Source organism: Oryx dammah, unplaced genomic scaffold (assembly GCF_014754425.2).
Source record: "Oryx dammah isolate SB20612 unplaced genomic scaffold, SCBI_Odam_1.1 HiC_scaffold_21, whole genome shotgun sequence".
NCBI lineage: Eukaryota > Metazoa > Chordata > Mammalia > Artiodactyla > Bovidae > Oryx > Oryx dammah.
Genome location: NW_024070205.1, coordinates 76,298,438 through 76,322,408, shown reverse-complemented (window position 1 = coordinate 76,322,408; position 23,971 = coordinate 76,298,438). Strand labels below are relative to the sequence as shown.

Below are 23,971 nucleotides of genomic sequence, written 5' to 3'. Positions count from 1 at the left end.
GAGTGCTCAGTTATATCCAACTCTTTGCAGTCCTTTGAACTGAAGCCCGCCAGGCTCTTCTGTCCATGAAATTCTCTCAGCAAGAATACTTGAATGGGTTGCCATTTCCTTCTCCAGGGGATTTTCCTGGCCCAGGGATCGAACCCACGTCTCCTGTGTCTGCTGTATTAGCAGGCGGATTCTTTACCATTGGGCCTCCTGGGAAGCCCTGTGCCTTTCCCAGTTTCCCTCAATAGTAACACCTTGCAAAACTGTAGTATAATATCACACCAGGTTATTGACAATGTACTGTCAAGATAAAAACATTTCTGTCAGTACAGATATCTCTCTTGTTAACCTTTTGTAGACACACCCATCTTTTCCTATCACGAACCCCCTTTCTTAACCCATGGCAACCAATAATCTGTTCTGTTTCTATAATTTTTGTCATTTCCAAAATGTTATATGAATGGAATTCCACAATATTTAACCATTTGGGTTGACTTTTTTCACTCAGCATAATTTAGTGGAGATTTGTCCAAGTTATTGCATGTTTCAATAATTATTTCCTTTTTATTGTTGGGTAGTGCTCTATGATGTGGACATACTGCTATTTGTTTAACCTTTCATCCTTTAAAAGGTACTGGATTACATTCAGTTCAGTTCAGTTCAGTCGCTCAGTCGTGTCCGACTCTTTGCGACCCAATGAACGGCAGCACGCCAGGTCTCCCTGTCCATCACCATCTCCCAGAGTTCACTCAGACTCACGTCCATTGAGTCAGTGATGCCATCCAGCCATCTCATCCTCTGTCGTCCCCTTCTCCTCCTGCCCCTAATCCCTCCCAGCATCAGAGTCTTTTCCAATGAGTCAACTCTTTGCATGAGGTGGTCAAAGTACTGGAGTTTCAGCTTTAGCATCAGTCCTTCCAAAGAAATCCCAGGGCTGATCTCCTTCAGAATGGACTGGTTGGATCTCCTTGCAGTCCAAGGGACTCTCAAGAGTCTTCTCCAACACCACAGTTCAAAAGCATCAATTCTTCAGCGCTCAGCCTTCTTCACAGTCCAACTCTCACATCCATACATGACCACTGGAAAAACCATAGCCTTGACTAGACAGACCTTAGTCAGCAAAGTAATGTCTCTGCTTTTGAATATACTATCTAGGTTGGTCATAACTTTTCTTCCAAGGAGTAAGCGTCTTTTAATTTCGTGGCTGCAATCACCATCTGCAGTGATTTTGGAGCCCCAAAAAATATATGTAAAATAGATAGCCAAGGGAAGAAAAAAAAGATACTGGGGTTGTTTCCATCTGTGGGGGTTATTATGAATTCAGTTCAGTTCAGTTCAGTTGCTCAGTCGTGTCTGACTCTTTGCGACCTCATGAGTCGCAGCACGCCAGGCCTCCCTGTCAATCACCAACTCCCAGAGTTTACCCATACTCATGTCCATCAAGTCAGTGATGCCATCCAGCCATCTCATCCTCTGTCGTCCCCTTCTCCTCCTGCCCCCAGTCCCTCCCAGCATCAGGGTCTTTTCCAATGAGTCAACTCTTCACATGAGGTGGCCAAAGTATTGGAGTTTCAGCTTCAACATCAGTCCTTCCAATGAACACCCAGGACTGATCTCCTTCAGAATGGACTGGTTGGATCTCCTTGCAGTCCAAGGGCCTCTCAAGAGTCTTCTCCAACACCACAGTTCAAAAGCATCAATTCTTCAGGGCTCAGATTTCTTTATGGTCCAACTCTCACATCTATACATGACTACTGGAAAAACCATAGCCTTGACTAGACGGACCTTTGTTGGCAAAGTAGTGTCTCTGCTTTTGAATATGCTATCTAGGTTGGTCATAACTTTCCTTATTAGAGAAATGGAAATCAAAACTACAATGAGGTATCACCTCACACCATTCAGAATGGCCATCATCAAAAAATCTACAATCAATCAATGCTGGAGAGGATGTGGAGAAAAGGGAATCCTCCTATACTGTTGGTGGGAATGTAAACTGATACAGCCATTATGGAGAACAATATGGAGGTTTCATAGGGAAAAAAAAACAAACTAGAAATAAATCTACCATATGACTCAGTAACCCCACTACGGGGTTATACCCTGAGAAAACCATAAATTGAAAAAGACACGTACCCCAGTGTTCACAGCAGCACTGTTTACAGTGGCCAGGACAGGGAAGCAGCCTAGATGTCCACTGACAGAGGAGCGGATAAAGATGTGGTGTATTTATACAATGGAATATGAACCATAAAAAAGAACGAATTCGAGTCAGTTCCAGTGAGGTGGACAGAGTGAAGTAAGTCAGAAAGAGAAAAACAAATATCATACATTAACACACATATATGGAAGCTAGAAAAATTGTATTGATTAACCTATTTGCAGGGAAGGAATGGAGATGCAGGTATAAAGAATGGGCCTGTGGACGCAGTGTGGGAGGAAGAGAAGGGGACGAAAGGAGAAAGTAGTATTAGCATATATACACCACCAGGTGTAAGGCGGACAGCTGGTGAGAAGTTGCTGTGTAGCAGACGGAGCCGAGCCTGGCGCTCTGGGATGACCTGGAGGAATGGGCTGGGGAGGGGAGGGAGGAAGGGGAGAGATGTATAATTATGGCTGATTCATGTTGCTGTATGACAGAGATCAACACAACGCTGTAAAAGTTAAAAAAATGAATATACATTAACAGGCTACTGGCTGAAAATGTTATAGTAAATTTAACATACTAATATGGTATTAAATAACCATTAATATGGAAATTATAAGAAAGGAATCTTTAATTTTTAAAAAAATCTTTCTGTACAAGTAAACTCCATATAAATTCGAATTTTAAAAATCTATGTTCTAAGAAAAAAAAGTATAAAGCGTTCCTCCAAACTGACAAGAATAAACCAACTACCCAGTAGAGAAATGGGCAAAGAATACAATAATTCAAGGAAAATAAAATTGCTCAACCTCACTTATAATAAAAGAACCACAAAGGGATGCCAGTTTGTGAGCATCTAATGATCAAAGGTTTTAAAAATAATAATAACATAGCATGTTGGAGAAGAAATGGGAAGCAGGAACTTTTATAAATTGCTCGTGGGCGTTTAAGTTGTGCAAACTTTCATGGAGAACAATTTAGCCACATTACCTTTCGCCTAGGAATTCTGCATCTGAGAATTTATCCTAAAAATAATCTTACAAATAAGAGAAATCATATTTATCCAAAGATAATGTATCACAGCAATTTTCCACGGTCAGTGATTACAAACATTCTAAGTGTCTATCAGTAGAGGATTATTATATATAGTTTTTCATACAGTAGAATACTATACAGCTGCTATATACAGCTGTAATAAGGCAGTTTCATATGAACGAATATTGAAAGATACCTAAGATATTAACTGAAAAAGACAAGTCTGAAGAAAATATGTATAGTATGCTATAATTTTTAAAGTGTATCTATGTATACGTAGAAAGTCTATGGGAGGGTATACAAAACACTGTTACAAGCAGCTGGCGGGGGAGAGGCTCTCAGTAGGACTGGGAATCTGCAGACAATCTGGGAAGGAAGTTTCCTTATATACGCTCTACTTTTACTGTGAGCCCTTGTAACTTTGGGGTTTTATATCATGTGAAAAGATTACCTATTCAGAGTACAAAGTAGCTTTTTAAATGTTTAAGAAAGAACCTCAAGCAAGAGACAGAGAAAGTCCTTGTTCTCTGAGCTCAGACTGAATATCTCAGGGAATTGTTGTTCGGTCGCTCATTTGTGTCTGATTCTTTGCAACCCCACAGACTGCAGCACACCAGGCTTCCCTCTCCCTCACTATCTCCTGGAGTTTGTTCAAGCTCATGTTCATTGAGTCGATGAGGCCATCCAACTGTCTCATCCTCTGTAGTCCCCTTCACCTCCCACCTTCAATCTTTCCCAGTGTCAGGGTCTTTTCCAATGAGTCAGTTCTCTTTGCATCAGGTGGCCAAAGTACTGGAGCTTCAGCTTCAGCATCAGTCCTTCCAGTGAACATTCAGGACGGATCTCCTTTAGGATGGACTCGTTTGATCTCCTTGCTGTCCAAGGGACTCTCAAGAGTCTTCTCCAACACCACAGTTCAGAAGCATCGGCGCTCTGCCTTCTTTGGGACACGTGAACCAGGATCCAGGAGGAGCCTGACTTTGTACTTCTCCAGAAATAGGCACTTATAGTATCATGAAATTCCAAAGTAAAAAGTGCTAGAGACACACTGTTTCTGTGGCAGAGGGAAGGACAATCTGGGAATAAACATTTGCTGAGAAGAGACCTGTGAGTCCTCTCCAGGCAGACATTAGGATTACGAATGCCAAGAGAGAGCAGTTTGGAGCTGGTGAGCAGCCCCAGGCACTGCCCCCGTGTCTGACATGCTCTGCTTTCTTGTCACTAGAAAGCCATGTTCCACTGCCCACCGCATTCCCTCCAGCCTGGGCCTCATTCAGGGAACCCAGCAGGTGTCTGGCCTTCTGGAATCTGGAGGCAGTGCCCAAGATGCCCAGCAGCCTGACCAGGGACCCCACCCACCTGTGACTCCAAGCCACTCTTTTTGCAGTCTGCAGGGTGTCAGGTATCTTTCTTAATCCCTGATCATCCCCAGAGCATCAGGTGTCGAGGACCATCCTATTCCTGGGTCAGCTGCAGAGTCTATTTCCTGAGTTCAAAGCTTCACTTCTCATTTAACCCTCACGTCCTGTGAGTGATGGTAAAGGCATTGGGGTAATTGTAATCTCAGTCATCTTTAAGGGTTCTCTGTTTGTCTCTCTTGGTATCTGTCCATCTTCAAATCACAGTTTCCACTGGATCCTCACAACAACTACATAGGACAAATCTAGTCCCCAATTTTCAAGTGACAGAAAGATATATATACAAAGATTTGTTTTCCAAGGACTTTTCTCGTGGTAGCTCCCGTTAACCTCATGTAGGCAATGAAAATTTTATTAATGCAGATATAAAAGATGAGAATATTAAAGAAGCAACTGTTAAATAGTGAACTTTGGAATAAGAATGTGTGTGCTTGAATCCTGACTCAAAGGATTCTTTACGCTTATTTCTTGCAGTGCAAAGTGGGGATAATAATGTCTGTATCCTTGGCTACCATATAGGATTGTTGTTAGGATTAAATAACTATGGTTCTAAGGTTTCAAGAATTAGCATTCTAAGATTTCTCATTTCTCAACCTGTTCTATCATTTAAATTTTACCTTTATTTTGAAAAAGTTTTACAACCAGGAGAGAGTACTATAATGGACCTGATGTATCCATCACTCTCTTCAACAACGATTAGTACAAGGCCAGCCTTGTCTCAGCAATGATGCTACCCACTCCTCCCCCTTTTGCTTTATTGACCAGATTTTAAAATGATGAATGATGTTCCTAGCATCCCTAAAAGGTGATTCATGGGTTATCTGGGGTTTTTAAGAATCTTATTGGGGATTTGTAAGATTTAAACACATTTGTTATGTTTCAACCTATTGTAGCCATGATTCTGTTTTAATTCTCAGCTTAACCAGGGACATCCTAGGCTGGGTAGCTTCTGAATCTTTTTGGTGTAACTCTAGAAATGTTTGCTTTTCTGATGTGACAAGATGTTCTAGACTCAACTTACACATTTGCTGTATCAGACCTTCCTCCAAGAAAGCCTGATTCCTTTAGGGGATGGTACATAGAGTTCATGATCTGATTCTGGGCATACTCATTCCTTTTAGGATGATCCTTGTTTCTAGGCCTGGCTAGGAAGTGTGTGTGTGTGTGTGTGTGTGTGTGTGTATGGATGTAGGTAAAACATGGTGTGTGGGTGTGTGTGTATGTAGGTAAAACATGGTGTGTGTGTGTGTATGGATGTAGGTAAAACATGGTGTGTGTGTGGGTGTGTGGGTGTGTGTGTGTGTGTATGTAGGTAAAACATGGTGTGTGTGGGTGTGTGTGGGTGTGTGTGTGTGTGTATGGATGTAGGTAAAACATGGTGTGTGTGTGTGTGTGTGTGTGTAAAACATGGAGTTCATCCTGATACTCCCAGCTCACACTCAGGATTACAAAATTTTAACTTGATCTCATCAAGCTTACATTTATTTCTTCTTTCAACAAGAAACTCTTATTTTTCAGTAATATAAATATTATTACTCATTTGGTTTATCCCACAATATACATACAAAAGTCTCAGAATGACAACAATTAAAACACCATAGCTTCATCAATAATATGATTACGGAAAACAGTTTAGGGTATTGCGTCGGGGGGATGAGGGATGGGGCAGTTCTTTTTATTAAGGTGTATCCCTCTAATGATATACAGCCAAACTGCCATATTTGAGTTTCTCTGTGTGTAGCTATACCAACCAACTGGACACATAGACTCATTTGCTACACTTTCATTTTAGGAATGTCTTTAAAAAATATTGTGCCTTATTATTATGTCAAATACTGACATGTTTCAAAGCAAATCCACAAAACAAGATGTATTCAGAGTCCCTGTTCCCTCCACATTATTCTTCCCTTTCCCTATAGATCCTTTAAATTTTATTTTATGCTTTATCTTTTCCTTGTCTTTTCAGAAAATATATATATATTTGCATTTGTTCTCCCTTTCTTAAATGATAGCATATTAAACACTTTTTCCTACCATGGTTTTTTTCACTTAACAGTAATCCTCGAGGTCACAACATGGGCATCATACAGGATGTATTTTGAAAAGATTCCTAGAACTGAGACTGCTGGGCCAAAAAAGGAAATGCACACTTATTTTGATAGATATTGCCACATTCCCCTCCACACAGGCGGATGCTGCCGTTTCCTACAGACACATTTTAGTGTTAAAGCAAATGACTGAGGTATGTTATCTGTACTGAGAAGGGCTAAATGATTGCCGCAAAGGATCAGACCTGGGGCCTGAACATTTGAAATGCCAACTAATGGTCTGGTGATCCGACGCACTGTCCTGTGCCTTCTCCCCATTTTACAGATGAGGAAAATGAGTTACACGTAGGGAAGTGGTGGTGTTCAGTCACTCAGTCGTGTTCTACTCTCTGCGACCTCACCCTAAATAATAAAAAAAGCTAGGACCTAAAACCCATGTCTCCTACCACCAAAATCAGGTCTCCTTTTAATGTACAATTTATTTATGATGAACTTGGTTTGATTATCTGTAGATGGGGAAGAAAAACATAATACTTAAGTAAGAAAATTAATGAAATAATTATTGGGTAAATTCTCCCTTGGGTGTAGGAGAAATTCTTTTGAGATATGGCTTCCCTCCTTTAGGTGACTAAGGATTCTGCAATTTGACTATGGTGTCAGGTCACAATAATGATCTTATGGAGAGAGAGAGAGAAGACCTTCCTTCCCCAGAGTCCAGCACGCTTAGGCACCTTGCAGAATCTCTCCCATTTCTTGCAGAGTGCTTTGAATTTCTGTGAACAAAGATGCCCTTATGCTATGTGAAACTGTGCAAACGGGTGTAGACAAAGATGTAATTTCCCAGTGAATGAACAAGCTACAAAGCACAAAGCCTTTTCTCTTTCTTTCCTCGAGTGACCCTGGGGTTCTTCTTTGTGTTTGCTTTGTGACAGGTTGATTGACTTATGTGCAGTTTGGGACGCTGGAGTTTTCCTTGCCTCTGCAGCCGGGAAGGGAGCCCCCTCTGGCGTTACAGGAAGGAGGCTGAATGAGGCAGAGACGGTGAGTGCCTGGTTCCCTGGCTCTGGGGCAGGGTGGGGGGAATTTCTTGCCTCCTGCCCCTTCTCTTTGATGAGAGAAGTTTCTGGCTCTGGAATCTTCTGAGGGACAGCTCCATCCTCTTCCCCATAGTGGGCCACAGAGCCCGACTGCAAGGCTGTCCTTGGCCGGGAGGCTGACTTTGGGGAAGCACTTGTTCCTTTTTCTCCAGCGGATGTAGTGAGCCAGCATTAGCCCTGCATATTGTCCTGACTGTTCACCTCATTTGAAAAACTGGGGAACAGCTGTGTTTGTGACCCGCACCCCCCTTAGCCTGGCCTCTGCAACCGAGGAGCCTCCTGAATGACAGCACCAGCATATGGGGGCCCTTGTGAGAACCCCTTCTCTGGGTGGGCAGGGGGCCCTGGTGGATGGACAGCTGTCCAGGGCATGGTTCGTGGCTGAAGCTGACGTCCCTGAAGCCACACCCTGTGTCCAGGGTCTGCATTGTTCCATTCTGGGATAAAATTTGCTGCTGCTCCCGGCAGCTCCTGTTTCAGTCTCCAGGCAGGAATGTCAGAGGAGGACATGCAAGAATTAAGGGCTACAGTTTTAACCAAGGTGTAATTGGCACTGAACCACAAACAAGCAGCCTGGAGGCTTCTGGGCAGAGGGAGTCTGTCCTGGAAGCCTGAACAGAGAAGCGTTTCCCCATTCTTGAGTGTGGGTATCTCTGCCTCATTGCTCCAGTTCCCTTTACAGACGTCTTCCTTCCTCCCAGAAAGAGTTGGGGATTTGGGCTGGGAGGATGCAGGCAGGGAGGGAGCTAAAAGAGGAACGGGACATGCTGATAACATGGATTTGGGCTCTGGACAAAATCCAGCTCTCCTTGCTTTATGACTGTAGGAAAGTTTCAAGCCACTCTAGCTGTCTACGTGGGGGTAATAAGGAATATCTTGTGGTCAAGATGAAACATAAAGGAGCCCTACATTGTGCCTGGCATATAGTAGGCTTAGAGTAGGTATTCTGGAGAAGGCAATGGCACCCCATTCCAGTACTCTTGCCTGGAAAATCCCATGGGTGGAGGAGCCTGGTGGGCTGCAGTCCATGGGGTCGCTGAGAGTCAGACACGACTGAGCGACTTCACTTTCACTTTTCACCTTCATGCATTGGAGAAGGAAATGGCAACCCACTCCAGTGTTCTTGCCTGGAGAATCCCAGGGACGGGGGAGCCTGGTGGGCTGCCTTCTTTGGGGTCGCACAGAGTCGGACACGACTGAAGTGACTTAGCAGCAGCAGTAGGTATTCAGTATATGAAAGTTGTTCTTTGTCATAGCAGCAGTGGCTCGGATATACCTGGTTTTATGAAGTTAGTTTCTGTGGGGGTTCTTCTGGATCTGCAACTTGCCCCAGAACGGTGTCAGGTTTCAGGGACCACCTGGGAAATCCATCTGACCACAGGACTTTTTCGCCTGATCGTTGCTGCTAAAGACTGAACTTAAACATACTGGCAGTAGCAGGGGGACACCAGGGTTTTTTTGCTTTGTATTTGGAGCACTCTGGTTGCAAAAATAATGTGTAGGTTATTATAACGGGCATATAAGTATCTGTGGCACAGCATAGGAACAGACCCCAGGTGTGTGCAGAATCAGGGGCTGGTCCAGCTTTGGGTTGCTGTGCCCCCTCTCTTGGTACTTGCACCCTCCCTACTTTCTATCTCTGTGCTCCCTCCAAAGGCCCCTCTGCCCTCCTCGCTGGTCACACACATTCAGGGTTGCCCAGCCAGATCCCTCCCTGAGGAACCCGCTTCTCTGATGATAGCAGGGTCCTTGTCCAGCAGTCCATCTGACTGGCAGCTGGAGTCCCACCCTGCCGCAGCGTGCCTGATGCAGGGCAAACCTGTTCTAGTTCATACGTCTGGACACTTCCAGTCTCATCTGCAAGCCTAATATTGGTTCAGAGCTTTTATTTTTATAGTGCGTTTGTTTAGATTAGTTGTGTCATTTGACTTTCATGAAAGTTCTGTGATGAGGGCAAGGCTGGTGTCAGCATTCCCATTTGATTGATGGATAAACTGAGGCTCAAGAAGTTATTTCTCTAACATCCACAAAACGAATTCCTAACAGAGCTCATATTAGGACTCAGATGTCCTGGATTGTGAGCCATTTTTCTTGCTGGGACACCACACCGCCTCCTCCAGTCTGAGGCATCATGAAGGATCAAAGGATCAGAGGACTTTCAGATTGACTGGGAAACTTAAAAAAAAGAAGAAAACAAGAGTACACACTGTGGCTACTGAGGGCCCAGGAAGTTCTGAGAGGAGGAGGACTGAGCAGGCTCTTTAGAGGATGGTAACAGTCAGCCTTGCCTGAATCAGCCCCGGAGGGCTCCCCGGCCACCCGTGCTCAGCGTGTTCCCTGTAATCCAACGCACAGCAACTCTGTGAAACGGCGCACATTGTTACCACGTTTTACGGGTGTCACAACGACAGGTGAAGGAGTGTGCTCAGCGCTCACGGCTGAGAAAGTGCCCGCGCCTGGATGGAAACCCCGGCCATCCTGCAGCGCTGGGACCACGCAGCTGGCCGTTTGACTTCGGGGCTGCAGAGTGTTCTCAGGGTGGGCTGGGCTGCACAGATGATTCTGAGCAGGACTCTAGCCATGTTCTAGGTAGAGATCTGATTTTGTGTCTCCGCTTGGGAGGCCTCAGATGAGTAAGTCATCTGTCTGTCTGCCCTCCTCCTCTCTGCTCTCCTCTTGTTCCGGGCCACAGCCATCTGGGGCCACCTTGGCATCTGCTCCCACACATGCCCCCTCTGCCCTCCCCCTCCACCAGGCCAGCGTGAGCACCTGCCCGCTCAGACTAACCTCTCCCTCCCTTGGTGCCTCAGCTGCTGGGCCTGCCAGGCGCTCGGAGCGCACACCTGCCCTCTGACGCAGGCAGAGGAACCACCAGCCTCCCCAGGCCTTCGGTGTCTCAGATGGCGTCATTTGGTTAATTGCATTCACACCCCTCAGCCTCCCTGCCAGGTGCTGGGCCTTCTCCCTCCAAAAACACTGCAGCGGGCCTCCTTGGCCAGGCTGGGAGATGATCGGGGGTGGGCCGTGGGGCTTCACTGGGGACTCTCCTCCCCAGGACCAACTCCGGGCCCCTGAGACAGCACCCATGCTTACCACCCTCTCCTGGGGGCTAAGGTGTGCATGGCTGGGTGTGGAGCCACCGGTGACCGCAGGGAGAGCTGGTCCCCTCAGTGGCGTGTGCCGTCTGCCTCATCTCTGGACGCGATGCACTCACTTCTATGCCACCTCCCCCAGCCTTGCTGCCGCCCTGCTGAACCCACCTGTATAGCGGAGGTGGGGCTGCTGGGTTTGAGACAGCGTGTCACCCCGTGAGTTTCTGATTCTAACGGGAGGACTAGAGACTGCAGCAGAGAGAGGCCCTGCCACACACAGGTGTGTGCACTCGCTGGGGGCGTTAACGCGGCTTTCCCCTCCACCGCTGGAGCCCGCGGTGTCTTTGGCATAAGCATCATAGCCAGCACTCAGCCGCAGACCCCTAGACAGACAGCGCATCTCATAACAGAGGGAACGGCCGTCCCCTGTCTGTCCCACACCCCCGCTCCACCCTCCTGTGTTTTCGCATCTCCAGCCTGCAGAAGCCTGCCAGGACGGCAGTTGGACCCAGCCCAGTGTCTGAGTTGGATGTAAATGCAGAGGTCTGGAGGGAGGGGAGGGAACAGATGCTGCTCCCTCCTGCTCTCCTGGTCCTTTCCTCCCTGTCACGCCAGACAGGAACCTTACAAATGCAGCCAGGGAGGTGCTCTCCTTGGAATATCAGCAGCTAGACCAATATTGACAGCAGGATGGAAGCCTCAGAAGAACGGACCTGGCTCCTTTCGGGTCGACTCCCGCCTGGCATGGTTGATGTCATGGGCCGTGGGGCCACGGGTGGAAGAGGCTGGGTGGGCAGGGGCGGAATAGGGGTGGGGCAGTGGTCTCCAGGAGCTCCTCGCGCTTTGGTTCAGGACGCAGGGTTGAGGCAGGAGAGAGGGAAGCGAAGGGCTGCTTTGGCTGCTCTGGAATCTCACAGGAGCTGCCTTTCTGTGTGGTCCACAGTAGACAGCACTTATGCAGATGACCGTACGACGAGGGGGCGATGACTCCTTGGCCCCAGAGCTGCTGCCGCCGCTAAGTCGCTTCAGTCGCGTCTGACTCTGTGCGACCCCATAGACGGCAGCCCCCAGGCTCCTCCGTCTCCGGGATTCTCCAGGCAGGAACACTGGAGTGGGTCGCCATTGCCTTCTCCAGGCCCCAGAGCTAGGTTATGGTTATTAGCACAGGCACTGTGTATTTTGTAGATCCGTAAGACACATCTAGGGTCGAAAGTCCAGCTTGTCCAAAGCCATGTAACAAAGCATTGTACCATCTGTCACATGTGGGGAAGAAGAAATAACAAATAACTTTTGAAAGTCAAGTTTGGGCCAGGCCTTGCCTTTAGATGCTATCGTGGTGGTGGTTCAGTTGCTAAGTCGTGTCTGACTCTTGCCACCCCATGCTTCTCTGTCCATGGGATTTCCCAGGCAGGAATACTAGAGCGGGCTGCCATTTCCTTCTCCAGGGGATCTTCCCAACCCAGGGGTTGAACGTGGGTCTCCTGCATTACAGGCCGGTTCTTTACCAACTGAGCTACAAGAGAAGCCCGTTAGATGCTATACAAATGCATTAGCCCATTAATTCATTTAAAATGAATTAAATCAACTCATTTAATTAGTAATCACAATAATATTATAATAAACGTGTATTATCCCATTCAAAGACAAGCAAGCTCAGGCTCTGACAGAGAGAGGGTAAATGAATTGCTGAACTGTGCGGTGAGAGGGAACCTCGGGTACATGGCTCTCAAGCCTGCACCGCCTTCCTGAGCCCGACAGATCCCAGCACATCCCTTCCTCTTGAGGCTGTGGCTCGGAATCCCTGTCTGGCGTGTTTCCCCCAGGCTGCATGTTCCCAGTTGGTCCTGTTCTGCTTTCATCTGGTGCTCATTTCTATGAAGAGTGTAGGAAAGAAGGAGAAGACACTGCCCTTGGCCCCAAAAAGCTCACAGTCAGTGAAGGGGCTGGAGGTCCGTCCTCCTTTCCCCACCCCAAGCTTCTTCAAACAGCCTTCCTGCTCCCCTGCCCCCACCCTTTTCTCTCGTGCTTGAGCTCATCCTGCGGTTTTCAAATGGCTTTAGAACCCTGGTCTGTTGAAACTGGGCCTGGAATCCCACAAAGAGAGGGTGGAGTAAGCAGCTTAACATGAGTGACATGGTGAACAGATGGGTCCAGATGGTAGCTCCTCAGATGGACAGGGGCCTGGCTGCAAGCAGACAGCCCACTCAGGGAGCCTGGGAATGCAGTGGCCGGTGACTGGAGTGCGGAAGCGAGGGTCTGGAAGCAAGCCGGCTGGGGCACAGCCGCCAGCCTTCAGGGGAGTTGCCGAGATGGAGACTGAGGTCTCGGGCCACGCTTCTTGCAGCTCTCTGTCTGCTGTGCAGCTTACTGCGGAGGCAGGGAGTACGCAGACTCTGACTTGTTCTGGGTGGCATCCAAGGAGTTAGCCCAAAGTCTTTTTTAAAAAATCAATATTCAATATACTGATCCCCAAACCTAGTTTTTTCTTAAACCTTTCAACTGATATATTTTACAGTTCTTTTTATAAATCTCATAAATGTTAATAATCGTCTGTTTGAGTCCATTAATAAACTTGAGTTCCTTTGAACATTTGAAGCTACGTTTATAAATTTAATCGTTTATTCTCCTTATTGAAGTATCACAGTTTTCTAACAAAGTCTTCCAAGTTCTTATGTAATTAATCCTTCTTTCTCATTGATGTTTTAAACAATAGTTTCATCGAGATAGAATTCACATACCGTACAATTCACCATGATAAAATACACAACTTGCATATCAACTATACTTCAATAAAAAATAAGTTTTAAAAATTTTATGCACTGATTTTTAATATATTCACAGAGTTGGGCACTAATCACCACAGTTAATTTTAGAACATTTTCATTACCTTCTCCATTCACCAGAAAGCCCCGTACCCATTAGCAGCCCCTCCTCTTCCCCCTGACCACGGTCTTTCTCTCAGGGAGTGAGGGTTAGTCACTCAGTTATGTCCAACTCTTTGCGATCCCATGGCCTGTAGCCCACTAGGTCCTCTGTCCATGGAGTTCTCCAGACAAGAATACTGGTTTGGTAGCCATTCTCTTCTCCAGGGCATCTTCCTGACCCAGGGGTCGAACCCGGGTCTCTCGCACTGCAGGCAGATTTTTTACTATCTGAGCCCCCAGGGAAGCTCAGTCTTCCTCTAGCCCTGGACAGTCATCAGTCTATTTCCTACTTCTGTGGATTTGCCTGTTTCAGACATTTCATATCAATGGAATGGTACGATACGTGGTCATTTGTGTCTGGCTTCTTGTACTTAGCGTGGTGTTTTCAAGGTTCATCCACATTGTAGCATGTCTCTCTGTATCATTCCTCTTTGGTGGTTAAATAATATTCCATTATATATACAGATATACTGCATTTTAATTATCCATCCTCAGCTGATCGACATTCAGGTTGTTTCCACTGTGTGTCTGTGATCAGCTATGCTGCTGAACACATTTATGCACAAGTTCTCATGTGGACATATATTTTTAGTTCTTTGGTGTATACTCAGGAGTGGTTTGCTGGAGCATACAGTAATTCTCTGTTGCATGTTTTGAGGAACCCTAGGTCTTTTCAGACTAAATCCAAGCCCCCTTTCAGGCCTTCTGTCTCCAGTCTCTATCTTTCCTCTGAACCCAGGTCCATCCTCACCCTCCCTCGACCTTGGGCTGCACCCTTGCACACACAGGATTATGTCTGTCGGTTATGATTACTCTTCTCTCTAGCCTCTGCTAACAGGCCATCAGCCAGCAGGGGGCCAGCTCTGCTATCCTGCTGTTTTCTCCCCCACGTTGGTGGCGGTGGGGAGCTTCACAAGCCCTCTCTCCTCTCCCTCCAGCTGTGAAAAAGATGTGTGTCTAATTGCTGTGAAACTCTCTCCCTGAGGGTGGAAAACAGGGAGATGAACGCGAAGCTGGCTCTTGAGTTATGGAGAGGTGGGGGCTCTCCTTCTCCTTCCTGGAGGTGGCAGAATTTCTCCCCCCACTGAGGGAAGGCTGTTGCCTGTGTCTCTAGCTGGTGTCTCCAAGCTGGAGGCTGTCTGCATACCCTACTTATTAACTTCTGTTTCCTTTACAGTCTGTTTTACCTGCTAGTCTTTGTAAGGAGCCTGGTCAGAGCTCAGTTAACACTGAGAGTGGCAGTGAGCGGAGCCAGAATAATGCAAATTCACAGATATCTACAAACCGTATCGAAGGCAGCCCCTGTGCAGAGTCTGACCAGCTGATAGGCAGCGGCACTGGCTACATTTGAGTCTTTTCCATTCCACATGTGCTTCCTAGTCCTGCCTCTTGGAGGATGAGCGAGTAAGCAATAATAATAATGTGGAGAAAATGCACAGCCCCAGAGGACGTCAGAAAGCTGGCTCGGTTGGATTGCAGCACCGGGGAAGCCCCTCCCAGTGTGTCCAGCAACTACTGGCTTGTGCAGTGGGATGTCCCGGGTTGGACTGGCCACTTATACTTCGGGCTGCCTCTCTATACCAGGCTAAGATATATTTCAGGTTCCAGTTGGCGTGGGGTTAAAGAGACAGGATAAGGCAGCCACCCCACTTCCTCTATATTATATGCAGAGGGATATTCATTGAAGCATTGTGGTGATGGGGAAAAAAAATAGCCCAAGATCCATTATAAGCGGAAGGTTAAAAGACTTTTGGTAGACCCACACAAGTCAGCGATGCAAAGCCACGCAGCAGGTCTCCCTGTCTGAGCTCTGTTGACTTAGTGTCCCAGCCAGCTCTGCCCCCACAATGAGGGGCCTGCACCTCTTGCCCAGAAGGGGGACACGTGCCGGGTGGGCGCAGCCTTCACAAGCGGCCTGGTGGCCTGTGAGCACCAAGGCGCCTGCCTGCGCTCTGGGCCCCTGGCAGCCTGGAGGGAGCCTGAGAAGCTCATCTGATGCTCATGGCGGGCACCCCAGGGGAGAGGCCTCTTCCCTCTTTCTCCTTTCTTGCCCCCTCCTTCCCTTGTTCCCAACCTAATAAATAGCCAAGTGGTTAGGTTTCAACCAATAGATTAGTTCTGGGTGTTGGGCAGGGAACAGTTGTTTTCAGCCAAATCCTTAATCCTAAACCCAGGTGTCCCCCTCCGCCCCCTCCCCTGGTGGGATTCAGGGCCACCTGATATTGTTGTTCCCCATCCCCCACTCCTGCTGAGACCCCGTGACCTCAGGCAGGGCGAGGAGGGGCCAGACCTGCCGGTGCCCCTGCTGCCAAGGGAGCCCTCTCAATGGTTAAACACAGCCCCTCTCTCCTCCCAGATCGCTCCCTCTGACAATGCCAGGGAGCCAAGCAGGCAACACAGCCACCGAGCAGATGGAGACCACCCTCCTCCATCCCTGAGGAGGGAGGAGGGGGAAGGGGGCTTGAATCCACATACAAGGTGTCCTTAGTTGTTGGAAAATCCTAGAAGACAACTGGTCGGACCCCACGCAGGGAGGAAGCGGGTCTCCTCTCCTGGGCAGGGGAGAGGCAGATGAAGAAGCAGGCTGGTGAGTGCTTTCTTAGGTTGTCAAGTCCTGGGGCCCCAGGAGGGCTCGTGTAGTTACAGCCCCAAAAGGGAGAAGGGGAGGATTGCATGGGCAGCGAAACTTTGTGAAGATGCTGAGACTGTGGCCGGCTTGTGGGGGTGAAGGGGAGATGTGAGGCGTCTGGCTTCACTGGGGCAACTTGGAAGGAAGGCATGGAGCTCCTCCTGCACCTTCCCATCGGTCTCGTCTTCCCTCTGTCTTCCTCCTCCCTGCTTGGTGCTCTCTTTGGGAGAGGCTGGGGATCACCAGTATGGGGTACTTGAGTTTCCTAGGAAACCCGTGCGGCCTTCAGATGCCTGTGAGCGGAGGGAGCACGCGGGCTGGGGTCACCATCTGCTGCCTGGTTCCTCCCTTGGCATAAGACATGGAAGGGAGCTGTGGACCTGCGGAAGGAGGGGAGCAGGGAGGAGGGTCCTCCCCAGCGCCTGGGGCACCCCTCTGCAGAAGGGGACCTCAGAATCAGAGCGGCTGAGCTGAAACCCTCAGGATGAGGGTGCAAGGAGGCTGGGAACAGAATAGATGGCCATTCAGGGGTTAGTACCTGGAGCCCCTGAATCCCTAGTTCTGAGAGTCTGTCTGCAGGATGGAAGAAATGAGGAGGCCCTGACTGAGATCAGACAGACACCCTGAGAGGGAGTAGGGGTGGATTTCAGAGAAAAGGGGGACGAGTGTGTCTGCTGAGCAGGGACAAGGTCTGTCTACTTCATGGGATGCTTAATAGTTGTTATTAGGTTATTGTTATTTTTATTACTCAGGTGTATGCTGTAACAAGTTTCCTTATATATGGTTTAATCAAGAATTTCTAATACACTAATTCTTGATGCATGCATATCTCTCAATTAAGAGGAAGTGTCTGATAAGATGGCTGTTCACTCATTCCACGAATATTTGTTGTACTGGTTTGCTACTGAGGGAGACAAAACCTAGACTGAGGAAGTTCAGAGTCCGATGCAGGAGATGGTTGTAGGAACAACCAGTCTCACTGGCAGGAGGATATGTATAACCCCTGGAACAGAGCATGCTGGGGGTACAGGAGAAATCGCAGCCCACTTTCAGTGGGAAGGTAGGGTCTGCACTGCAGAGGGGTTGCCACTGAGGGCCTTGGTGACGAGGGGCATTTGCACTGTAGAGAGGTAAGGGGGTTAGCACTTCCAGCCTTCACAGAGGTGGCTGAAGGTGCAGAAACTTCCTGGCTGGTCTGGGGGCCGGGGGGTGCAAGGCCCAGGCTGGCCCTGCGGGAGAAGAGGCCACATGGGGTGGGAGCCAGGTCACAGGGCTTGAGCGGTGCACAGACAGTGTAGGTCAGCTCCTCGGCTATTTTTTCTGCCAGAACAAACGTAATAGAAGACACGTACAAGCTCTTTCTCTGTTCTTGAAGAAAGAAAATGAAAAGTGAGTGAAAATGTGATTATTACAGGTTTTATATATTACAGATCTATATGACCTGAGCCACTTGGATTTACATTTATGTATACATCATTTGCAACTGTTCCTCGTCGGTACTGGGAACAAATGATGAGAAATTCCTTATGCCCTAGTCCTGAGTTCCCCTGAGAGGGCCTGCCTGCCTGTCTGCAGGGAGCCCAGGGCCTGGCTTGGGATACTTCTGAGTTCTTTTGAGACCCCACGCACACGGTCCTTCCCCACTCCTTTGTTTTGATGGGCTTCTCTTTGCTCTTTTGTTTCAGCTCCTCTCTCTGATTTCTGAACAGGTTGCTTCCAGGCAGCCACAGTAATAACCCTGCTGCGTGTTTGTTTTTTTAATCTGATGCAGGGTGACTGAGTTTTGCGTTGGCTCCGTTGGGCTTTTATTATCTCTCTGCTCCCCCCACAATATCCTGTGGCAGTGATGTGTGAGTGTATTCCTTACTTGGCTCTTGTAGTACTATTCTAGTCATTTCATTAGTTTATTCTAAGAGCTAGCTGCTGGCACGTGGCCCTGTAGCACTAATCTGTCGCTGTGCGTATCTGCAGGCAGTAATTCAGAAACACAGCGTCAGGCTACCTGCAGAGGTGTTTTGTTCACAGCCCTGGGCATTTCGAACCGGACATATTTGGTTCCAAGCTCATGATCTCCCTAGCCCCAGTCACTTCCAGACGTTTCCCCTTCCTTAATTCCTGATGCCAGTTTTGAGTGTCAACCCATGCAGTCTCCCAGCCTAGAAACCTTGATGCCGTCCTCCTTCTCACCATCCACTACCAGGCTGTCATCAGCTTCTACCTCTGTTGATGCTAACCCAGAGAACATGCTCTAGCCTCTGGGAGGCCTCAGAGCCCATCGAGCCATTCATCTGTCACAAACGCAGTCTGTTTCACACCTGCCCGGGGGGGCAGCTATGGAATCTGGAAGCTAGGACAAAGCGAGTGGAGCGATGGGGAGAGGAGAAATGGTTGAGGAGCCTCGCCCCTGGGCGTCGTCCCCGGAGCTAGACGGAGTGGTAGGGCAGGGAGTGGGCTGCGGGCAAGCCCCACACCACCCATCAGGTGGGCGGAGCGACGGCAGGCAGGTCATAGACCCTCTCCCGGGTTCAGGCTCACACGATAAAGGCCTGTGTAGTGGACTCACGTGAACAGTGAGACCGCTTCCATTTGTACTGTGCTTCGTGTTCCTATGCTTTATTCATGGGATTCTCACAACCACCATCTGCAGCAGACAAAGCAGGAATATTTATTTCCATTTATGAGATTTTTGAAAAGGTTTGTAAAACAAGTAGTTTACAGAAGATAAATGGCAGGACTGAGACTTTTACTTGGATCTTCCTTTCCCTAAATATTTCCTGCCAGGGACCCTGCCAGGCACTGGGGACACAAAAATGAGCAGGGCATGGTCTGAGCCTCGAGAATTCCACGAAGATGGGAGAAAGCTTAAGCCAGTGGTGAGCAACCTGCAGCCCCCGGGCCAATCCCGGTCCACGGCCTGTTTTGTGAATAAAGTTTTGTTAGTGGATAGACACACCCATCCACTCACTCCTTAATGGTAAAGTTCAGCGCTTGTGACAGAAACTGTCTTCAGTTCAGTTCAGTCGCTCAGTCGTGTCCGACTCTGTGTGACCCCATGAATCGCAGCAGGCCAGGCCTCCCTGTCCATCACCAGCTCCCGGAGTTCACTCAGACTCATGTCCATCGAGTCAGTGTTGCCATCCAGCCATCTCATCCTCGGTTGTCCCCTTCTCCTCCTGCCCCCAGTCCCTCTCAGCATCAGAGTCTTTTCCAATGAGTCAACTCTTCACATGAGGTGGTCAAAGTACTGGAGTTTCAGCTTCAGCATTGTTCCCTCCAAAGAAATCCCAGGGTTGATCTCCTTTAGAATGGACTGGTTGGATCTCCTTGCAGTCCAAGGGACTCTCAAGAGTCTTCTCCAACACCACAGTTCAAAAGCATCAACTCTTCGGCGCTCAGCCTTCTTCACAGTCCAACTCTCACATCCATACATGACCACTGGAAAAACCATAGCCTTGACTAGACTGACCTTTGCTGGCAAAGTAATGTCTCTCCTTTTCAATATGCTACCTAGGTTGGTCATAACTTTGTTTCAAGGAATAAGCATCTTTTAATTTCATGGCTGCAGTCACCATCTGCAGTGATTTTAGAGCCCCCCAAAATAAAGTCTGACACTGTTTCCACTGTTTCCCCATCTATTTCCCATGAAATGATGGGACCAGATGCCATGATCTTTGTTTTCTGAATGTTGAGCTTTAAGCCAACTTTTTCACTCTCCTCTTTCACTTTCATCAAGAGGCTTTTGAGTTCCTCTTCACTTTCTGCCATAAGGGTGGTGTCATCTGCATATCTGAAGTTATTGATATTTCTCCTGGCAATCTTGATTCCAGCTTGTGCTTCTTCCAGCCCAGCGTTTCTCATGATGTGCTCTGCATAGAAGTTAAATAAGCAGGGTGACAATATACAGCCTTGACGTACTCCTTTTCCTATTTGGAGCCAGTCTGTTGTTCCGTGTCCAGTTCTAACTGTTGCTTCCTGACCTGCATACAGGTTTCTCAAGAGGCAGGTCAGGTGGTCTGGTATTCCCATCTCTTTCAGAATTTTCCACAGTTTATTGTGATCCACACAGTCAAAGGCTTTGGCATAGTCAGTAAAGCAGAAATAGATGTTTTTCTGGAACTCTCTTGCTTTTTCCATGATCCAGCGGATGTTGGCAATTTGATCTCTGGTTCCTCTGCCTTTTCTAAAACCAGCTTGAACGTCAGGGAGTTCACGGTTCACGTATTGCTGAAGCCTGGCTTGGAGAATTTTGAGCATTACTTTACTAGCGTGTGAGGTGAGTGCAATTGTGCGGTAGTTTGAGCATTCTTTGGCATTGCCTTTCTTTGGGATTGGAATGAAAACTGACCTTTTCCAGTCCTGTGGCCACTGCTGAGTTTCCCAAATTTGTTGGCATATTGAGTGCAGCACTTTCACAGCATCATCTTTCAGGATTTGAAACAGCTCAACTGGAATTCCATCCCCTCCACTAGCTTTGTTTGTAGTGATGCTTTCTAAGGCCCACTTGACTTCACATTCCAGGATGTCTGGCTCCAGGTGAGTGATCACACCATTGTGATTATCTGGGTCATGAAGATCTTTTTTGTACAGTTCTTCTGTGTATTCTTGCCACCTCTTCTTAATATCTTCTGCTTCTGTTAGGTCCATACGATTTCTGTCCTTTATTGAGCCCATCTTTGCATGAAATGTTCCCTTGATGTCTCTAATTTTCTTGAAGAGATCTCTAGTCTGTCCCATTCTGTTGTTTTCGTCTATTTCTTTGCATTGATCGCTGAGAAAGGCTTTCTTCTCTCTTCCTGCTATTCTTTGGAACTCTGCATTCAGATGCTTATATCTTTCCTTTTCTCCTTTGCTTTTCACTTCTCTTCTTTTCACAGCTATTTGTAAGGCCTCCTCAGTCAGCCATTTTGCTTTGTTGCATTTCTTTTCCATGGGGATGGCCTTGATCCCTGTCTCCTGTACAGTGTCATGAACCTCCATCCATAGTTCATCAGGCACTCTATCTATCAGATCTAGTCCCTTAAATCTATTTCTCACTTCCACTGTATAATCATAAGGGATTTGATGTAGGTCATACCTAAATGGTCTAGTGGTTTTCCCTACTTTCTTCAATTTAAGTCTGAATTTGGCAATAAGGAGTTCATGATCTAAGCCACAGTCAGCTCCTGGTCTTGTTTTTGTTGACTGTATAGAGCTTCTCCATCTTTGGCTGCAGAGAATATAATCAATCTGATTTTGGTGTTGACCATCTGGTGATGTCCATGTGTAGAGTCTTCTCTTGTCTTGTTGGAAGAGGGTGTTTGCTATGACCAGTGTGTTCTCTTGACAAAACTCTATTAGTCTTTGCCCTGCTTCATTCCACATTCCAAGGCCAAATTTGCCTGTTACTCCAGGTGTTTCTTGACTTCCTACTTAAAATACTTACTATCTAGACTTCTATAGAAAAGGCCTCCAAGCCTTAGTTTAATCATACAGGTTTGCCCAGAGAGGCGGTTTAAGCTATAGTGGAGATGAGAGGGACTCCCAGCTCTGCTGGGGTAGGGGGCATGGAGGGGCACAAGGCGTTCTTTACTGTGCAGAAGATGTCTGAGCAGTGAAGTCTTGAAGACTGAGTGGGAGTTAATCGCATGACAAGGAGGGAAGGCCTTTACAGGCACAGGGGCTGGCATGGATAAATTATGGAGGTTGAATACAGCGTGACATGCTTGATCTCTGGGTCGGGAAGATTGCCTGGAGAAGGGAATGGCTACCACTCCAGGATTCTTGCCTGGAGAATTCCATCGACAGAGGAACCTGGTGGGCTACAGTCCATGGGGCTGGCGAAAGAGTCAGACACAACTGAGCAACTAACACACAAGGAAGCATTTAGGGTTTGGCTGGGCTTGGAGGAGACTCCAGAAACCTGGTCTTAAGGAGCCTTATGTGCTGTGTTCAGCAGTTTGGATTTGATCTTACATAGCGCGATGGGGAGAAATGGGAAGGTTTTCAGCAGAGCGGTGACATGAGCAGGTGGGGATTTAGAAAAATCACTGTAATAGCAACATGGAGACTGGGTTGGAAGGAGACCAGGCGAGAGGTTATTGCAATGAGATGTGATGTTTATCAGAGGTAAGCAACTGGGAGTGTGCAGAAGAGGGGGAATGAGAGCCACCCAGAGGGAGGCATCCCAGGGGCCTTGGTGCCTGGATGTGAGGTGTGGGAAGAAGTGGGGGGAAGAGTGATTCAAGAGTCTGGCTCGGTGACTTGGGTGGGCACCAGCAAACACAGAAGAGAGATGGAAGGCCAGGGCGCCAGTGAAGACACCGAGGACATCAGGCAGGGGAAGAGGGTCCAGCAGTGTGATCGGTGCTGCCATGGAGGCTATGAGGGCCGGGAGGAAAACGAGCCCCCAGAGTGGGGTTTCAGAGGCTAACAGGCAGGAAAGGATGTTATGAAGGACGAAGGACGGATTGGGTGATTAATAGTTGTTAATGCCTCCAAGGGGTCTGGCAAGATAAAGACTGCAAACCCTGAATCTGGCCATCTGGAGGCCAACGCGGGGTCCAGACGGGAGAGGTTCAGGGTGTGGTTGGAGGAGTAATGACTGAGAACAAAATCAGCAAACATAGAAGCCGTTGACCTCTACTGGGGGAAAAAAAAAAACTTTCATGAGAAGAAATGAAAGAAAAAATTAGGTACCTATAGGGAGCTCTGCAATACAGAGAATGATCTTTTGGTTTCATTATGAGAGAACTTGAAGATGTTTCTCTGCGAAGGCAGAGAGCCAGTTAAGAAGAATTTGGAAACCTTCAGGAGGGCAGAGAGTTGGTGGTCAGAGACCCTACAGAGGGATGGGGCCGGGTCCAGGCAGAGGCAGGCAGGCGGAGGGAGACTTGCTTCTTTAATACCGAAAGTGAAGATCATGGGAAGCTTGTGGCTTCAACAAACATTCTAGGGGCATTGCTGATTCTGATAGCACTCTCAGTTGCGAGTGATAGAAAACAACTCCAGCTGGCTTAAAAATTCAAAAGAATTTTTAATATAAACACATATGTAATTTAAAATCCCCAAGTAGGGCTTTCTTCAGGAAACGCTCCCTCGGTGACGGAAACAGTGACGCGAAGGGTCAGGTCTCACTGCGTCTTCTGTCTGCTTTTTGCATTGTTGGGGTGTTCCCACAGTACGCTCTGAGACCCCCACCACCCGTCCCTGAAGCTCCACCCTCTCCCACTGGGGGCGCCCTCACTGCATCTCATTCAAGAGACGGGGAAACTTGTCTTTCTCAGAGCTTTTAGCAGAAGTCTCTGTGAAGCACGGTGCTTCTGGCTGGATAAGGTGTCCATTCCTAGAGCAGCCATACAGGTGAGAGTCAGAAAGGGCTAATTTTTTTATACTAATCACAGCCCAACCCTAGAATTGGGTAGGATCACTCTAGAGACAAATTCGCTGAAGGAAAATGTCTGTACTATTATGGTCTGAGTTGTGCCCCTCCTTAACATTCATGTGTTGAAAGTCTACCCACATGTAACTATATTTGGAGATTGGGTCTGTACAGAAGTAATTGACATTGAATGGTGTCAGTAGGGTGGGCTCTCACCCAGTAGGACTGGTGACCCTATGA

The 23,971-nt window shown here is 47.7% G+C and overlaps 1 protein-coding gene across 5 annotated transcripts in view; it reads left to right on the top strand.

The window, feature by feature from the left end:
• The first annotated feature begins 7,568 nt into the window (after nucleotides 1-7,568).
• The window catches only part of NFASC (neurofascin), a 95,321-nt gene continuing 78,918 nt past the window's right edge, over nucleotides 7,569-23,971 (top strand). For all 5 annotated transcript variants that reach the window (XM_040262996.1, XM_040262994.1, XM_040262998.1 and 2 more), the window contains exon 1: nucleotides 7,569-7,673. The gene's annotated coding sequence lies outside the window, so the exon portion shown is untranslated. The remainder of the gene's footprint in view (nucleotides 7,674-23,971) is intronic.